We start from the raw sequence: 14,452 nt of genomic DNA on the forward strand, positions 1-14,452 counted from the left end.
AAGTTTTGGACCAATAATCTAGACAGCATTGCAGACTTACATTCCCTCTACTTCATGAACCTTTTGCAATTCTTCACAGGAAATCCCGAGATTATTTCATTAAAATTTTGGTTTTAAAAACACCAGGTAAGAATTTTTAAGGTCAAACGGCAATTTTTTTTTGAAAGTTACAACGGAATCATTGCAGAATGACCAGCCGTTTTGAGACTTTAAATAAGCTGTATAATGTCCTGATGTTGTTGAAGGACCATCATGATAGATAATTGCTACAGTTACAAAAGTCCTTCCTGATATTGAAAGCTGAGAAGCCACAATTTTTTTTATTAAAGTTGACAATTTTGATCCATCAGGCCTACATCGTTGGATCATTAAAATGACATACTGTCCATATCTACGTATAAATAATGTTGACATCATTTCAGATTTACATTGGCTGCACTCCATGTTGTGATCCGCTGCATTTACTAGCTTATTAAAGGAGACTGATTTACTGTCTGGCAAAGTTAAATATATAAATCTTTCTGAGTCTACACTAGTAGTACTGGATACCCTACAATTCTCGCAGTCATGCTGCCATTGATAAGAAAGCCCAAACAGGTGATCTACATCTACACCCTCATCTTGCAATACATCAAGCATATACATTCAAAACTCCTGACAATCTTGCTGATTATTTTCAGAGAAGTCTGTTTGACCTGAACATTCATCTAACAGATAACGAACTTCAGACACACTTTCTACTTTTGTTCGATCAGTGCTACATTTCTCGAAAACAGAATTCAACAAACAGCATAAAATTTGTTCTGAATTCAACAGAATCTGTTCTTTTAAACTCTCTAGTGAAAAGAGAACATTAACCACTACATTTGCATAGCAGTTGACACCAGAACTGTTTTCAAATTGAAAACCGACAACATCTTCAATAGAATCCACTTTCTTTCTGCTAACAATTTTCGGTTCATTGACTTTTAGTCTTTTTGCAACAACCTCCCTACTATTACTGATATTTCTACGTTTCCGGCCTACCACACGTTTCTCAAACAAAGGATATTGAGGCAAATGTGGCGCATACTCTCTTCTTAACCTATTGTATTCCTTAACACAATCTAGATCCGCACAAATGTTTGTGACATCACAGTCAATCAAGTACAATCCTGATAAAGTTCTAACTCGTGACAATGCCACATATGCCATACCCTCCTTGAACACAGAACTGCCAATATTCACCAATGCACTATCTACACTTAAACCTTGCGATTTATGGATTGTTACCGCATATGCCAAGCAAACAGGAAACTGTTTACGGCGAACATATAAGTCTTTAACAAGCAAAAACCTAGCAGAACAACAACCAATTAGCTGTACTTCCTCAATGCCATCAAATTTAATTTTTAAAAATTCTATTCCATCTCTATTTCTGTACTTCTCAAAATCAACAACATTACCCATTGATCCATTTACCAGACCTCTTTCAACATGTAAATTCCTTCTCAAAATGATTCGGCAATTTAAACACACATTCAAAGTCTTTTCAAAACCCGCTGTTTTAGATATAGTCTTCTCTAATGAATCCAATTTTGATTTCAAATTCTCAGACAAAATAATTGTTGATCCCATATGCTCTATTTTGTCAATAGCTTCAAGTTTCACAATCTCTTGCTTTTCTAAATTCAACATTTTGTTGTTGAAGATGGCACATTCTGCAAGAGTTGGCATCAAACATATTCCGGATTTCTTCTCAGTAATTTTCTGAAAAATATTCTCAGCCACAATCTCTTGTTCGGGATATAAATTTGAAAGTAATCGTGCATTTAAAGCTTCTTTTTCATGCTCGGTCACTTTTCCAATTCTAATATCTTGTAGAATATTCTTGTAATCTTCATCTTTTGCCTGACGCATATTTTCATGCAGTTCAGCATAATTGAAGTTTAACCATATATTGACGTTGCCAATGCTCCCTAGGCACTTCCTGGTATCTTCATGCGTGAGTATTTTGAACACAGGTTGTCCTTTTACTGGTGTCAGCTGCAGAAGATCTCCGAAAACAATGATGTGTTTGCCACCAAATAACACATCATATTCAGTTTTAAGTACTTCTTGCATTCTCAAATGCACAAAGGCAAGCATGACATTGGAAACCATGCTTACTTCGTCAATGATAAGAAGTTTCATTTTCCTCAAGACTCTTGAAACTTCACAGCAAGCATCCCCAGATAACTTGTGGTATTGTAATTTGTTGTCATGCTCCACCGGCAGCATCAGTAGACGATGCAAAGTAATACCTTTAATGTTATGTGCTGCAAGTCCAGTAGGAGCGGTGACAACACAAGACAGCGATGACTCAGTCCTTTCCTGCAGATAGCATGAAATTGCTTTAATGAGGAAACTTTTTCCAGTTCCCGCTTCTCCACTCACATACAGTCGGACAGGCTTCAACGATGTACATGAGCACTCTTTCTTCTCATGACTTAATCCATGCTCAATTTGCTTGGTAACTTCATCATATATTTTCCTCTGCTCAACGTTGAGTTGTTTTTCCAAGTCTTCTAGGTTAACTGAATCCTCATGAGCATGTGCCATGGCTCTTTCCACTTCATTCATAGCAGTGGCAGCTTCATTTTCGATAATAGGTCCTCCAAGTGGATCTTGACTCAATGAAACAGAACTCTGACTGTCCTGAGAACTGTCTCTGGCAATCTCGGCTGCAATCGTTGCTTCCTGCTCAATTTCCAAAGTTAGCATTTCTTGATATTTGGGAAAAGCAGGACATTCTATGGTCTCCTTAGCAGCAGTGAAAGAGTCTTCGTAACAGAGGAACTCTCCAAGCAGTTCCTCTTCTGCACGCCAAGGCTTGAAAAGTTGCAAAAGTGCTAAATAGAAAAACTCCTTTTTTTCTGGAGATTCGCCACTCAATTTTTGATGGTTTACTAATTGGCATTTTCTTTGCTTGACCAGGCATCCCTCACTTCCAATTACAGCATACACTCCTTTCTCAATATCTTCTTTGATGTTCCTCTTGAATATATAATTTTGTAGAACCTCATATAGACAAACATTCTCAAGGTGACTGCTTCGATTTGGATAATATGTATCCAACAGGTTGGTCTTCAAAATGTCGGTACTGTTTGGTTCCTTTTCTGCCAAATATTCAATTTCCCGGACAGGTTTTAGAACCCGATTTCGCGTTGCAGCAAGACCAAGACTCGCCCAAACAATACTCCTGGATTTGGCATAGAGACTTGCTGAAGACAATCGATCTGAACATTCGTAAGCTCCGATTTCTCGATGCAACAACATCTTCAGACTGAAACTGTACAACTTCTTGCTGAGGCTCTTTTCATGGGAAATGTCCTCCCACATATCCTTCTGTTCTGTCTTTTCTTTTTTGGTGATGTAAGATGTCACATACCGAGCCACAGCCATACAGTTGTCACCCACAAACTGTATATCCATGTTAGCATTCCACATGGACAAAATTACTGGGTTGTAGTCGTTGATGTACTTGGACTCTTCGTTCCTTTTCAAATTGTATGTATTTTTGGGTGATTTCCTCGTCACATTATGTCGCAGTGAAGACATCAAACTGTTCACTTTTCCTTTAGAAATCACCGGTCGTGGAAAGTTGAAACGACATTTGGTGTAGAACTTGTCCTTGTTTCTGAATTTACGACGTCAGTACTTTCCACAACGATGGCTTTGGAAACGTAGAACTTGTTCTCTTAGGCTTTTCTTCTCCGTTGCGTTTGGAACAGCACACGTAGAATACTGTTCTATGAAATTCATCACTAAGTCATCCGGATCTGTTCCAAATTTAGGTGCATCCTTGATCCACAACAACATATGTATATGAGGAGCACCTCTTGCTTGGTACTCCTTTCTCCAGAAGAAATCCAACACATCTCCAAGAGGTGGATTCTTCTTATTTGTGATGAAAGACATCATAGCTTCAAATCTATGATTGATGTACCTGCATACATTCACAGGATCCAAAGAACACAGTTCTCCAGGTGTCTTGAATTCAATGTTTTCAATATTTCCATTTGCCTCTCGTAGAAATTCAAGTAAGTCTTCCCAGCCATACTCGGCACAGCTCAGAGTGAGGAACCATGTCGGAGTTCCTAAGTTCCTCAGCATACATTTTAAATCACCATGACGACGGTACCAGTACTCATTAGTACCACGCTGACACGCCATGAGATTAATTAAGTGAGAATCCAAAATACTGTCTTGGACATTGACTTTATGCATAAAGTCCCTTGCCGAGATATTTCGCATCTGTATACCACTTTTTAAGATGTGGCTCACTGCATATGACAGTCCAGACAGATTGCTTTCAAACAGGAGATGAAACAAATAGGGAATGCATTGTCGAAACCTAGCATCTTCTGCATACATCGTAAAGTCCGGTATTCTGAAGCAGGAATTTGAACAGGTCGCTCATCATATCGTCCTCCTCGACCTGTGGGAAATAGCTGTGGGAAACACCGAGCTTCCAAACTTTCCTCCCAAACACTAATGGGACTCCCTTTGGCTTGTTTCATCTGAAACACCTCAATAGCATTCCCCATGACTTCCTTGGAATGCAAAGGATGAACACTATAATGTTCATATATTTCTTCACTTTTAGAGGCCTCTACTTTCTCAATTTGGCCAGCACACAAATCGCTGTCCTCTTCTTCACTTACTTCCTCTTCTGCAACATATACATTCTTATAGTACTTATTATTTTTCTTCAAATACACTGTTGCCTTTTTGACTTTCCTAACATCCACTAAATCTTGCCATATTTTCTTATTCTTTGTCGGAACACCATTAACCAAAATAACCAGAGGTTCCTCTTCCACTTTTTCTACTCCAATTGTGTTAATGTTTTTGTTCAAATCTAGAGGCAAATAAACAACTCTTCCCTTTAATCCTCTCTGTAAATCTGCTGGAGGCAACTTCCCTGTCTTTGGCTCCATTCTTACAATAGCCTGAAAGGGATGGATACTTTGAATCAAAATAGATTCATAAGTATTTAAATCCTTCAATTCAGAAGGAATCTCAACCAATTCCAGATTATTATGAACTGCCCTAGCAGGCATCTGGTTTTGGTTTAATTTATTACAACAATAAGTACACACACGTTGATCCGATCCCAAATCAAAATAATTTTCTACCATCAAGTATGTGGCAAAATCCTTCCATTCACTATTATTTTCCCTTTCACTTTTTGCATATAAATCCACTACCTTAGTCTGATTCTTATAATAAGTGCGTCGACAACATACACAAGTGAAATTAGGCCTCTCACTTGATTTGATCTGAAACGTGGCAATTTCCTTCTGAAAATTATCTGTACTGGAAACCTGTACATTATCTTCAACATTACCCTCTACTTCAGGGTCAATTTGAACATTCTCATCTTTACTACTAAAGTAACAAAACTCAATTTCTTCACAAATATTCTTCACATCTATTTCAGAACCATGCAAAAGAGCAGCACATAATTGTTTAAGCATAATTGCTGGACTCTTAGCAAAATACAACATCCTCACTAATTTTCTCACTTTATTATGATGCACTGCTAGCATCCTGAAATGATGAAAAACACTCTGGCATACTCTCCTGGAAAGACAAGCCAGTGAATGACCACGCAAACCTGTCATTTGTCTCACTCTGCAAGGATCTAAATCTTGCAACAACTTCATTTTCTGCTTCAAACTTTTCTTATTAAATGTCCGTATAAAATCACAAAGCAAATTGATGGAAACCTGTCGCACACTGCAAATAGAACTACACTTCCAAATGTACACAGGACCCTTAGGACGTCTTCCTAAAACCTCATCACTTACCGCCTCTTCTGTCTCTGTTGTCACAAGTTTTTCTTTTTCAGCTGGACAACCATCCTTCACTTCATAAGCTCGACCACTGGTGTCAACTGCAAACACCAAATCATTATCCTGAAAATAACGCTCCTCATTAAAAAATGCCTCAGAACTTGAACTATGCATCCATTCTCCGGAAAAAACTTCACAAAAGTTACTACGATTTACTACTCTCTTCCATCTACTGTTTGTTTTGAAATCAGAAATGACCTTGCTTAGTTTCCTAATTCTATTGATTACCAAAATAAACAACTTTCGCTTAATTTCAAAAGCATGATCAATAATTTTCTCTACATTTTTCTTCTTCTTATAAAATGCCACTTTCTGTTTGCATTTCTTAATATTTTTTAATAAATTAACTATTATCCTGTTACGGAACATTCGTTTTCGAATGTCCCTAAACTGTTCTTTCCTTCTACTATCATGCACAGAGTTATCTCTTCCTCTACCAGTAACATTTTTGATGGGTCTTTCCTTTCCATTTAAATTACTCTTCTTTTTCTGAACTGAAACATTTTTGCGATAAATACTTTTTTTACTAAAAATATTTTTTAAGAATGATTTTGTGCTCTTACCCGGAGCTTTCTTGGTGTTTTGATAAGTATTTGGGGAAGAGGACTCCTGCAATGAAACATCATCCTGCTGTCTTTGACGTTTTCTAGCCTTTCTAATTCTATTTTTCGTAGGCATTTTTCAAAATAGGAAAAAATTTGCAGTTGAATCTGTGGAAAAATATAATAAAAAATGTTAATAACCACTATTACCAAACAGTAAATGAATAACAGTCATCAAAAACTTAATGCCCTACTTATTATTTAACATAGCAAATCTTTTGCACCAGCACTGCATCACAAAAATGACACACAGTGCTACAAAACATGCATAAAACAATCATAAATCTCTCCCTAATATTTTAAATGATTAATTCAGGATGACGATAAGGTGTGGCCTATCTAAAGGTTTGTTTAGGCCCAGATCTTTGGACTGGGGTGAATGTGTGTCATTGATCCTCATTCAGTCCATCGCCTGTTTTGTTTATTTAAGGTGAGGCCAACACATGGTTGCAGATAAGATTTTCACTTAACAAAACAAAGGAGATAATACATGTGAAGGCCTACCAATGAAGTAACTCATTATTTGAAATCAATTACATTTCTGGATATGTACTGCTAAAGCTTCTTAGATTGTTTTGGGTCATATTTATAAGGCATATGAGTGTGTATGATGTTATTTTTCCTTTTTAAATGGAAAGCGTTCTTCATGGTGCAAGTTTCTTGTAAATACGCTCCCACCTGCGAAACGGAACTTTGCGATGCGAAGCTGATTGACTCCCCGGTGTCTGTCAACATTGTAAACAGTCCGGAGCGGCCGCCATCCTATCTCTCGGTAGGATCGAGAGAGAAGAAGAGGTGAAAAACGAAGGGGGAATTTAATGAAAGGGGGCAAGGTATACCCCTGTTGACCCCCTAGGAATGTTGTTGGGGTTTTTAAAGGGTCCCGTGGGGAAAATAAAAAAATATATATTTTTCACGGTAGAAGCGCTTCCCAAACACCGAACTGGGCCGCAAACTGCTGGCGAAACGGGAATTCGCCATTTTGTGCTTCGTTTTAATTAAATTACTAGGTATAAGGGGGTGCGGGAGACCATTTTGTGCTTCGTTTTAATTAAATTACTAGGTATAAGCGGGTGCGGGAGACGTATCCTAATCCCTTATATTTTCTGCGGGTGGCTGAGGAGGCTCATATATGTTGATACATGTGTTCCAGCGGCTGTGCGTGAGCTTTTTTTTTTTTTTTGCTGCGTGACGTCTGTTAACGTTCGATTCGAAGGAAATCAGGAAGTGTTGACCACCAATTTGTCAGTGCGATAAAATATTTTGTTATAAATGAATCCTTATTGATAAACATTGTCTGCGCCATCTTGCCTTTTTTACAATGCCACAATTTTGTTGTGCACGGCAGCCATTTTACATGCCAGGCCGGTCCCAGGCTATCACCTAGCCCTGCGGATGTTGTTTATGGCCCCAGCTGTAGAGAATCCAGACATGCCAACCCTCCCGATTCAGGCGTCAGACTACTGATTTCAGTGCTACTCTCCCGCCTCCCGATTCCTGCAAACAAAAACCCGGGGGCATATTACCAACAACTAGCGATAACTTGTTTAGAGACAAAAATTATCGCCGCACATCGGCGATTTTTATCGCAGATAAACCTTGCTATTAGCAAGGTTTATCGCAAATGCGATAAAAAATGGCCGCAATGCATGAATATCGCTGAAAAGTCAGCGATATTCATGCATTATCCAGCAAATGCTCTTAGCCATGTTATCCACCTCCCATTGGATAACATGGCTAAGAACTGCTCAGGGCCCCATGAGGAACGCTTTCCATTTAAAAAGGAAAAAATAACATCATAGAAAAGAATCGTTTTTAAACACAACATATAAATCAATTGTATACCTGCATTCAAGAGGAAATCACTGAAAATGTCCTTGAGACACATGAAAGCGTTTTCTGGAATGCCCTAGCACCATTTTTTAGACATTATTAACATGGCTATGTAACTCCCATAATCAAAATCTAAATTTGCCAAGCGCAGGTGGGAGCGTATTTACAAGACACTTGCCCCATGAGGAACGCTTTCCATTTAAAAAGGAAAAAATAACATCAAAGACACTCAAATGCCTTATAAATATGACCCAAAACAACCTATGAAGCTCTACCAGTACATATCCAGAAATGTAATTGATTTCAAAAATGGTTTTTAAAAACAACATATCTGTTTCAGCTTACATAAGAGACCATGGAATGGGCTTCATATACAACAATAACTTGTGTTACTGCATGCCAGAATGCTACACCGAATATGCAATTACAATTTTTCAAAGTAACAAAATCTATTTCTATATCACTCCAGACAAAGCCACAGTTTAAAAACACAGCTTTCTTCATCATTTTCTCCTTAGCAAGGTTTATCGCAAATGCGATAAAAAACGGCCGCAATGCATGAATATCACCAGGGCCGGACTGGCTACCGGGCAGTTTGGAATGCTGCTGCGCTGGGGACTGATTTCGCTGATGGGGGCCTGCGTGTACTAAACAAAATTCGTTTTGCTTTCATTATTTCGAAAGCACACGCAGGTTTCCATGAACTAAATCAGCCCCCACCGCTGTGAAATGAGCCCCCAGCTCGGCAGCATTCCAAACTGCCCAGTAGTCAGTCCAGCCCTGAATATCGCTGAAAAGTCAGCGATATTCATGCATTATCCAGCAAATGCTCTTAGCCATATTATCCACCTCCCATTGGATAACATGGCTAAGAACTGCTCGCAAATGCGAAAAAAAACAGCCGCAATGCATGAATATCGCTGAAAAGTCAGCGATATTCATGCATTATCCTGCAAATGCTCTTAGCCATGTTATCCACCTCCCATTAAATAACATGACTAAGAACTGCTCAGGGCCCCATGAGGAACGCTTTCCATTTAAAAAGGAAAAAAGAACATCATAGAAAAGAATCGTTTTTAAACACAGCATATAAATCAATTGTATACCTGCATTCAAGAGGAAATGACTGAAAATGTCCTTGAGACACATGAAAGCGTTTTCTGGAATGCCCTAGCACCATTTTTTCGACATTATTAACATGGCTATGTAACTCCCATAATCAAAATCTAAATTTGCCAAGCGCAGGTGGGAGCGTATTTACAAGACACTTGCCCCATGAGGAATGCTTTCCATTTAAAAAGGAAAAAATAACATCAAAGACACTCAAATGCCTTATAAATATGACCCAAAACAACCTATGAAGCTCTAGCAGTGCATATCCAGAAATGTAATTGATTTCAAAAATGTTTTTTAAAAACAACATATCTGTTTCAGCTTACATAAAAGACCATGGAATGGGCTTCATATACAACAATAACTTGTATTACTGTATTCCAGAATGCTACACCGAATATGCAATTACAATTTCTCAAAGTAACAAAATCTATTTCTATATCACTACAGACAAAGCCACAGTTTAAAAACACAGCTTTCTTCATCATTTTCTCCTTAATTCATACTATTCTCTATCTAAAATAAATAAATCTTTTCTCACCTTAGCAAATACTTTTTGAGTTTTGAAAACAGTCTCAGAAATACACCAAATTGTCTTCAGCAGAAGAAAAAGGATGCACTCCAGAGTCTGCAGCTATTGAAAGCACAGAAATACAGATATTCATTTCACATATCTCTCATATTAGCCAATCATAACTCTTCCCTCACTTTTTTCAAATCAAAACCCTTCCCCCCTCTGCCCTCTCTGCCTTTTTTCCATAGCAACGACCTCCTGGAAGACCTCTCATGTTTGCAAATTCACACAACAATGTTTCAATTGAACTCTGAACTCTCAGTGCACCTGCGTATCCAGTGCAATCTTTCATTAAAAGTTTCTTCCTTGACCATTCAAATTACATCTTTTGAAGAACACATCCATGCACCCTAACTTTCTGTTTTCAGAAATGGAAATGCACCAATCACTGCTAATGAATCATTAGCACTGGAAATCCACCGTTTTTTTTCTTTACAAACTCCTACTGTTTCAACTGCCCTTTCATTACCACACTTCATCTGACTGCAGCCCAACCTTCTCCCACCATGTTTAACGTCTGGATTGTTGGACATAGTTACATCCACTGGGCTCAAAGGTATGCTGAGAACAGAAATTTACACAACCTCAATTTACAAGATGTGGAAATTAAGTGGTTGGGCCAAAGAGGATTAAAATGTCACCAATTGATACCAATGGTGAAAACCTTTATGCATTTGCCAAAACCTGACCTGTTAATAGTGCACTGTGGAGGTAATGATTTGGGCACTTTGACAGGGGTAGGTCTGGAAATGCTTTTAAAGGACACCTTTGAGCAATTAATGGCACTTTTTCCTCAAACTGCCTTGGTATATTCCAATATATGCCAAAGACAGAAATGGAGGTGGTCCAAACAATTTTCTCCACAAATTGAGAAAGCGAGGAAGCATGTAAACAAATCTGTTTCAGCTTTCATGAGAGACCATGGAATGGGCTCCCTATACAACAATAACTTGCGTTACTACATGCAAGATATCTACAGAGGAGATGGAGTTCACTTCTCAGATGAGGGCAACAGAATTTTCATTCTGAATTTAAGACTGTGCATTGGTACCTACTTATAAGTACCTAAATGTACCATAAACCCAAAAGCTCTTTTCAGAGCTACCCTTCATCTGATCACTCACAATTATTATTTTTTTCTAACTTTTTTCACTAATTTTCCACAAATTACGCTCCCCGGACCGCTACCCGGTTCGCTAACCGAAAGCTAACCTCGCGGAATTTTTTTTAAAAATGATTTTTTTCCGCACATATAAGCCTACTCAGCCACCCTCGGAAAACCTAGGGGGTCAAGATAAGTCTACCATGACCCCTTCTACCCATTCTAAACATTATTTGCCCTCCATCGTGTATCTTAAACCGACCGAAACACAAAATGGTGGACTCCCGTGACGCTTAAGGTTCGCTAACCGGGCCGCTTTCCAGAAAGCGGTCCTAAAAAAAGGTGAGAAAGTAATTTACAGAAAAACGACTAGAGACACTCTCACCAAATATAGATTAGCTCATACTACATAACAATCCCTTTCATTCTCACAAATTTGATTGAAATTTCATTTAGCCATTTAGCCAGTAGACCTATCTAAATACCCTGAGGTAAATTACTTCACAAAACACATCTAAAGTATTGGAATTGACAACCAATGAAAATGTTACTTTCATTTTCTACTTTTATTACCTGACATTTGATTGGTTATATACCTGAATATATATAAAGGAAGAGAAGGAAACACAGCCATTTTCACTGCTACTTCCTGAACTACATTTCAAGAGCCTTTTCACCTCCCTGTAAAGTAAATTGATAATTTGTAAGTGGCACTTTAAATTAATTTGTAAAAACGTTTTTTGATAATTATTTACTGTCCCCCTGCTATAGTTATAGATACAGATAAGCTCCTCTGTTATATTTATTGATTGACTTACACTTCTCTGCTATAATTATGAATTTACTTACTTTAACTTCACTGTTAAAAAAACAGAACTACATGTCTGAACTTAAACCCAACAGTGCCCTAACTCTTCTAATATAATTTTTTTTTTTATGCAATTTACAGCAAAAAAATGGAAGGGGAGCACGAAAAAAATCAATGTTTCCTTCGACATTACAACAGAAGACATTTTACCTGAAGAAAATATGGATGAAGATTTTATGGATGAATCTTTTGATGAACAATTTATTGAAAGCTTACAAGACATAGAAACATGCATGTTTGAGGAGATTCCAGATGATGTAATGCTGGAAGTTTTAATGAACTATGAAAATTCTGACCCATAAATTTTTTTATAATCAAAAAAAAAAAATAAATTAAAAAAACGAACAAAAACAACATATAATTAACATACAGTATTAGAAAAGTCTATCATTCTTTTATCCTTATAGTACGCTGCCCAGAACGCTTTCCGGTTCGTGAACTTGGCGCTTATCCGCAAAAAAATATATATATTTTTTTTTTTGACCCTCCTAGGCCCTTTTAAAACCTCCACATAAAACCTAGAGGGTCAACGAGGATCTACTATGCCCCCTTATGGTAATTTCCCCCTTTGTTTTGGCCTCCTCTTGTCTCTCGATCCTACCGAGAGACAAGATGGCGGCCGCTCCGGACTGTTTAGAATGTTGACAGACACCGGAGGGCCAATCAGCTTCGCATCGCAAAGTTCCGATACGCGAAAAGTTCGCTAACTGGATCGCTGCCCGGAGCGCTGTTACAGATATATATCTTGATTTAAACGTTAATTTCTCAAAATCCACTAAAGCACATATATTGAGACCTAGCAAAGGCACATCGGGCTAACAGTCCCTACAATTTTGCCAAGTTTCGTGGAAATCCATTCAGCCGTTCGAGCTAAAAGTGAGGCCAACCGCCCTATGGAAATTAACATGGGAAAAACGCGTTTTGGGACCCCCCTTTTTTCTCGGCCCCCCCTTGATGAAACCCCCCCAAATTGTCAGGGGCTGCTCAGTAACAAAATGTGCCATTTTCCTGAAAATTTCAGCCAATTCCGTCCACAAACGCCAAAGTTATTAGACATAGAATTTTCAAAAATCCCATAGGAAAAAAATCCTAACTATATATACCTACTGGCGGTCGCCAGTAGGTAGTTGTAGTTAGAATTTTTTTCAATGTTAAATCTCAAAATTCTATTTGGAATACCTTTGGCGCCGGTCCTTCCCTGAAAGTTTGGGGGGGCTGCGTCAAGCGGGGGCCGAGATAAAAGGGGGGTCCCAAAACTTGTTTTCCCCATGTTAATTTCCATAGGGCGGTCGACCTCACTTTTAGCCCGAACGGCTGAATGGATTTACACCAAACTTGGCAAAATTGTAGGGACTGGTAGCCCGATGTGCCTTTGCTATGTCTCAGGATATGTGCTCTAGTGGATTTTGAGTAATTTAGGTTCAAAAAAATATATATATCTATGGCAGCGCCCCGGTACGCGCACCGGGGCGCGTACCGGGCGCGCCACGCGACTTGCGCATGGAAAAGCTGATTGGCTGTCGGGTGTCTGTAAACATTCTAAACAGTCCGGAGCGGCCACCATCTTGTGTCTCGGTAAGATCGAGACATGAGAGGTGGCCAAAACAAAGCGGGAAATGACCAGAAGGGGGCAGAGTAGACCCTCCCTGACCCCCTAGGTTTGATGTGGGGGCTTTAAAAGGGCCCCGCGGGGTAAAAAAAAAAAGTATTTTTTTTTCCGATTTTTTGCGGGGGGAGCGCCCGGTACGCGCACCGGGAAGCGGACCGGGGAGCGTACTATGGGGAAAAAAGAATGATAGACTTTTCAAATATTGTATGTTTATTAATTGTTTTTTTCGTTGTTTTTTTTTTATTTATTTTATTTAAGCACCAACATGTAGGTACCGATGCAGAGTCTAAAATTTAATATACACTGTCTCCTTTGTAGATATCTTGCATGTTGTTACAGAAGTTATTGCGGTATATGGAATTCATACCATAGTCTGTCAGGAAAGCAGAAACAATATGGAGGCAGGAGATGATAAAGAGATGTTAAATACACATTGGAGATAATATAGTGGGAGAAAGGAAGTAACTATGATCAAACTTACTATGTAACACAAAAAAGTTGCACAGTATATTTTAAGTCTCACTTTATATTTTAACTTTTTGGGTACTATTACATAATTTACATATAAAAAAGAATATTGTCTCAAACAATTTTACCTTTTTAAATTTAAATTTATTGTTGTGATTTTTCAAAATCTGAAAGAATTTGCAACATTAATTCATCAGGTATGTCCTCCTTTTCATTCCATGATTCAATTTCTTCAACACATTTAATTAAGTCTTGGTCTACAGTGTCATCCAAAATGTCTATTTCTTCTTTGTCTTCTTTAGGATTGCTTTCCATATTAATTTGAAATGAAATATTATTTTCATTTTGTTGTGCTTCCATTGTCTTGCTGTAAATTGCATAGAAAATAAATATATCAGTAGAGA

This window comes from Lissotriton vulgaris, chromosome 4_1 (genome assembly GCF_964263255.1).
Source record: "Lissotriton vulgaris chromosome 4_1, aLisVul1.2, whole genome shotgun sequence".
Lineage (NCBI taxonomy): Eukaryota > Metazoa > Chordata > Amphibia > Caudata > Salamandridae > Lissotriton > Lissotriton vulgaris.